Source organism: Oncorhynchus nerka, unplaced genomic scaffold (assembly GCF_034236695.1).
Source record: "Oncorhynchus nerka isolate Pitt River unplaced genomic scaffold, Oner_Uvic_2.0 unplaced_scaffold_2217, whole genome shotgun sequence".
Taxonomy (NCBI): Eukaryota; Metazoa; Chordata; class Actinopteri; order Salmoniformes; family Salmonidae; genus Oncorhynchus; species Oncorhynchus nerka.
This window is the reverse complement of record NW_027039078.1, coordinates 2,501-8,720: the sequence shown is the minus strand read 5'-3', so window position 1 is coordinate 8,720 and position 6,220 is coordinate 2,501.

The window sequence follows — 6,220 nt, the reverse complement described above, 5'->3', positions numbered from 1 at the left end:
GTGATGTCACACTGGTATTTCACCCAGTAGATATGGAGTTTATCAAAATTGGGTTTGTTTTTCAAATTCTTTGTGGATCTGTGTAATCTGAGGGAAATATGTCTCTCTAATATGGTCATACATTGGGCAGGAGGTTAGGAAGTGCAGCTCAGTTTCCACCTCATTTTGTGGGCAGTGTTGCACATAACCTGTCTTCTCTTGAGAGTCATGTCTGCCTACGGCGGCCTTTCTCAATAGCAAGGCTCTGCTCACGGAGTCTGTACATAGTCAAAGCTTTCCACTTTCCGTCCATTTGTATAGCAGATCCTCATCACAAATTGAGTCTAAAGCTTTTTTGAAATCGACAAAGCATGAGAAGACTTTGCCTTTGTTTTGGTTTGTTTGTTTCTCATTTAGGGTGAATACGTGGTCTGTCGTACGGTAATTTGGTTAGAAGCCAATTTGACATTTGGTTACTGGTTACTGTTGACGCATATTCCACGGTAGTTATTGGGGTCAAATTTGTCTCCACTTTTGTGGATTGGGGTGATCAGTCCTTGGTTCCAAATATTGGGAAGATGCCAGAGCTAAGGATTATGCCAAAGAGTTTGGAATTTGTGGTCTGTATATTTTATAATTTAATTTAGGATACCGTCAACACCACAGGCCTTTTTGGGTTGGAGGGTTTGTATTTTGTCCTGTAGCTCATTCAATGTAATTGGAGAATCCAGTGGGTTCTGGAATCCAGTGTGTTCTGGAATCCAGTGTGTTCTGGAATCCAGTGGGTTCTGGAATCCAGTGGGTTCTGGTCGTCTTTAATAGTTGATTCTAAGATTTGTGTTTGATCATGTCTACACTATACTACTGTGAGAGAGTCTGATAAATGACTCACTACTGTAAATCTCTCTGGGTGAGAGAGTCTGATAAATGACTCACTACTGTAAATCTCTCTGGGTGAGAGAGTCTGATAAATGACTCACTTCTGTAAATCTCTCTGGGTGAGAGAGTCTGATAAATGACTCACTACTGTAAATCTCTCTGGGTGAGAGAGTCTGATAAATGACTCACTACTGTAAATCTCTCTGGGTGAGAGAGTCTGATAAATGACTCACTACTGTAAATCTCCCTGGGTGAGAGAGTCTGATAAATGACTAAAATGTTAAATGTTGCGCTTTCCAGTTTTCCCAGAAGTGGTTGGAGTCTATGGATTCTTCAATTGCATTGAGCTGATTTCTGACATGCTGTTCCTTCTTTTTCCGTAGTGTATTTCTGTATTGTTTTAGTGATTCACCATAGTGAAGGCGTAGACTCAGGTTTTCCGGGTCTCTATGTTTTTGGTTGGACAGGTTTCTCAATTTCTTTCTTAGGATTTTAGGCTACGTGACAGACAGACAGACAGACAGACAGACAGATAGACAGACAGACAGACAGACAGACAGACAGACAGACAGACAGACAGACAGACAGACAGACAGACAGACAGACAGACAGACAGACAGACAGACAGACAGACAGACAGACAGACAGACAGACAGACAGACAGACAGACAGACAGACAGACAGACAGACAGACAGAGGGGAACCCCGATCTCCCTCCTCCTTCCTCTTTCCTTCCTCCGTCATTTCAACCTGATGAACCAGAGATCAGTGTAACTTATCAGAACTAATCCCCAGCTGGGGACGGTCTATGTCCTCCTCCCTCCTCCTCCTCCCTCCTCTTCTCTCAGTGGTTTACCTCAGGTAGAGGGGAGGAGGGGGGAGGAAGGGGGAGGAGGAGGACGGTCTGTGTCTCCTCCCTCCTCCTCCTCCCTCCCCCTCTCTCAGTGGTTTACCTCAGGTAGAGGTGAGGAGGGGGGAGGAGGGGGACAGTCTGTGTCTCCTCTCAGTGGTTTACCTCAGGTGGGGGGAGGGAGGGTGGTTGGTTGAGGAGGGGCGAGGAGGAGGGGGACAGTCTGTGTCTCCTCTCAGTGGTTTACCTCAGGTGGGGGGAGGGAGGGTGGTCAGTTGAGGAGGGGAGGAGGGGGACAGTCTGTGTCTCCTCTCAGTGGTTTACCTCAGGTGGGGGAGGGAGGGTGGTCGGTTGAGGAGGGGGAGGAGGGGAGGAGGGGGAGGAGGGGACAGTCTGTGTCTCCTCTCAGTGGTTTACTCAGGTGGGGAGAGGGAGGGTGGTCGGTTGAGGAGGGGGAGGAGGGAGGAGGGGAGGAGGGAGGGTGGTCGGTTGAGTAGGGGGAGGAGGGAGGAGGGGAGGAGGGAGGGTGGTCGGTTGAGGAGGAGGAGGAGGGAGGAGGGGGAGGAGGGGAGCAGGGGGACAGTCTGTGTCTCCTCTCAGTGGTTTACCTCAGGTGGGGGAGGGAGGGTGGTCGGTTGAGGAGGGGAGGAGGAGAGGGAGGAGGGGGAGGAGGGGGACAGTCTGTGTCTCCTCTCAGTGGTTTACCTCAGGTGGGGGGAGGGAGGGTGGTCAGTTGAGAGGGGAGGAGAGGGGAGGAGGGGAGGAGAGGGGACAGTCTGTGTCTCCTCTCAGTGGTTTATCTCAGGTGGGGGAGGAGGGTGGTCGGTTGAGGAGGAGGGAGGAGGGGGAGGAGGGAGGGTGGTTGGTAGAGGAGGAGGGAGGAGGGAGGAGGGAGGGGAGGGGAGGAGGAGGTGGTCGGTTGAGTAGGGGGAGGGAGGGAGGAGGGGAGGGAGGGAGGGGTGGTGGTTGAGGAGGGGAGGAGGGGAGAGGAGGACAGTCTGTGTCTCCTCTCAGTGGTTTACCTCAGGTGGGGGAGGGAGGGTGGTCGGTTGAGGAGGAGGGAGGGAGGGGGAGGGGGAGGAGGGGGAGCAGGGGGGACAGTCTGTGTCTCCTCTCAGTGGTTTACCTCAGGTGGGGGGAGGGAGGGTGGTCGGTTGAGGACGGGGGGAGAGGGGAGGAGGGGGAGGAGGGGGACAGTCTGTGTCTCCTCTCAGTGGTTTACCTCCAGGTGGGGGGAGGGAGGGTGGTCGGTTGAGGAGGGGGAGGAGAGGGGGAGGGAGGGGGAGGAGAGGGACAGTCTGTGTCTCCTCTCAGTGGTTTATCTCAGGTGGGGGGAGGGAGGGTGGTCGGTTGAGGAGGAGGGAGGAGGGGAGGAGGGAGGGGGTGGTTGGGGAGAGGATGAGGGAGGAGGGAGGAGGGGAGGAGGGAGGGTGGTCGGTTGAGTAGGGGGAGGAGGGAGGAGGGGGGAGGGAGGGAGGGTGGTGGTTGAGGAGGGGAGGGAGGGGGAGGAGGGGGACAGTCTGTGTCTCCTCTCAGTGGTTTACCTCAGGTGGGGGCAGGGAGGGTGGTCGGTTGAGGAGGAGGGAGGAGGGGGAGGAGGGGAGGAGGGGGACAGTCTGTGTCTCCTCTCAGTGGTTTACCTCAGGTGGGGGGGGAGAGGGTGGTCGGTTGAGGAGGGGCGAGGAGGAGGGGGACAGTCTGTGTCTCCTCTCAGTGGTTTACCTCAGGTGGGGGGGAGGGAGGGGTGGTCGGTTGAGGAGGGGGCGAGGAGGGGAGGGAGGGGGAGGAGGGGGAGGGGAGGAGGGGGGAGGGGAGGGGAGGGGGAGGGGGAGGGAGGGGTGGAGGGGTGGAGGGGGAGGAGGGGAGGAGGGGGTGGAGGGGGTGGAGGGGGGGAGGGGGAGGGGGAGGAGGAGGAGGGAGGAGGGGGAGGAGGGGGAGGAGGAGGGAGGAGGGGGGAGAATGTTACTGAGTGGACGATCTACTAAATACATGTAAAAAATGAAAAGGTTTGTTGTGTCTCTCCTCCAGGACCCCAGGTTCACCACAGACGAGGACCAGACGGCAGGTTTCAAACTCAAGAGTGTCCTGAGTGTCCCGATTAAGAACAGTAGACAGGAGGTGAGTGTACCCTATTCCCCTCATTCTAGACCATTCCCCTATGACCATTCTAGAAGTAGTGTACCCTATTCCCCTCATGACGAGACAGAAGTAGTGTACCCTATTCCCCTCATGACCATTCTAGACAGAAGTAGTGTACCCTATTCCCCTCATGACCATTCTAGACAGAAGTAGTGTACCCTATTCCCCTCATGACCATTCTAGACAGAAGTAGTGTACCCTATTCCCCTCAGACCATTCTAGACAGAAGTAGTGTACCCTATTCCCCTCAGACCATTCTAGACAGAAGTAGTGTACCCTATTCCCCTCAGACCATTCTAGACAGAAGTAGTGTACCCTATTCCCCTCAGACCATTCTAGACAGAAGTAGTGTACCCTATTCCCCTCAGACCATTCTAGACAGAAGTAGTGTACCCTATTCCCTTCAGACCATTCTAGACACCCTATTCCCCTCAGACCATTCTAGACAGAAGTAGTGTACCCTATTCCCTTCAGACCATTCTAGACACCCTATTCCCCTCAGACCATTCTAGACAGAAGTAGTGTTCCCTATTCCCCTCAAACCATTATAGAAAGAAGTAGTGTACCCTATTCCCTCAGACCATTCTAGACAGAAGTAGTGTACCCTATTCCCCTCAGACCATTCTAGACAGAAGTAGTGTTCCTTATTCCCCTCGGACCATTTTAGACACCCTATTCCCCTCAGACCATTCTAGACAGAAGTAGTGTACCCTATTCCCCTCAGACCATTCTAGACAGAAGTAGTGTACCCTATTCCCCTCAGACCATTCTAGACAGAAGTAGTGTACCCTATTCCCCTCAGACCATTCTAGACAGAAGTAGTGTACCCTATTCCCTCAGACCATTCTAGACAGAAGTAGTGTTCCCTATTCCCTCAGACCATTTTAGACACCCTATTCCCCTCAGACCATTCTAGACAGAAGTAGTGTACCCTATTCCCCTCAGACCATTCTAGACACCCTATTCCCATCAGACCATTCTAGACACCCTATTCCCCTCAGACCATTCTAGACACCCTATTCCCATCAGACCATTCTAGTCACCCTATTCCCCTCAGACCATTCTAGACAGAAGTAGTGTTCCCTATTCCCCTCAGACCATTTTAGACACCCTATTCCCCTCAGACCATTCTAGACAGAAGTAGTATACCCTATTCCCCTCAGACCATTCTAGACAGAAGTAGTATACCCTATTCCCCTCAGACCATTCTAGACAGAAGTAGTGTACCCTATTCCCCTCAGACCATTCTAGACAGAAGTAGTGTACCCTATTCCCCTCAGACCATTCTAGACAGAAGTAGTGTTCCCTATTCCCCTCAGACCATTTTAGACACCCTATTCCCCTCAGACCATTCTAGACAGAAGTAGTGTACCCTATTCCCCTCAGACCATTCTAGACAGAAGTAGTATACCCTATTCCCCTCAGACCATTCTAGACAGAAGTAGTGTACCCTATTCCCCTCAGACCATTCTAGACAGAAGTAGTGTACCCTATTCCCCTCAGACCATTCTAGACAGAAGTAGTGTACCCTATTCCCCTCAGACCATTCTAGACAGAAGTAGTGTTCCCTATTCCCCTCAGACCATTTTAGACACCCTATTCCCCTCAGACCATTCTAGACAGAAGTAGTGTACCCTATTCCCCTCAGACCATTCTAGACAGAAGTAGTGTTCCCTATTCCCCTCACACCATTCTAGACAGAAGTAGTGTACCCTATTCCCCTCAGACCATTCTAGACAAAAGTAGTGTACCATATTCCCCTCACACCATTCTAGACAGAAGTAGTGTACCCTATTCCCCTCAGACCATTCTAGACAGAAGTAATGTTCCCTATTCCCCTCAGACCATTCTAGACACCCTATTCCCCTCAGACCATTCTAGACACCCTATTCCCCTCAGACCATTCTAGACAGAAGTAGTGCACCCTATTCCCCTCAGACCATTCTAGACAGAAGTAGTGTACCCTATTCCCCTCAGACCATTCTAGACAGAAGTAGTGTACCCTATTCCCCTCAGACCATTCTAGACAGAAGTAGTGTTCCCTATTCCCTTCAGACCATTCTAGACAGAAGTAGTGTTCCCTATTCCCCTCAGACCATTCTAGACAGAAGTAGTGTACCCTATTCCCCTCAGACCATTCTAGACAGAAGTAGTGTTCCCTATTCCCCTCAGACCATTCTAGACACCCTATTCCCCTCAGACCATTCTAGACACCCTTTTCCCCTCAGACCATTCTAGACACCCTATTCAACCTCAGACCATTCTAGACAGAAGTAGTGTTCCCTATTCCCCTCAGACCATTCCAGACACCCTATTCCCCTCAGACCATTCTAGACAGAAGTAGTGTTCCCTATTCCCCTCAGACCATTCTAG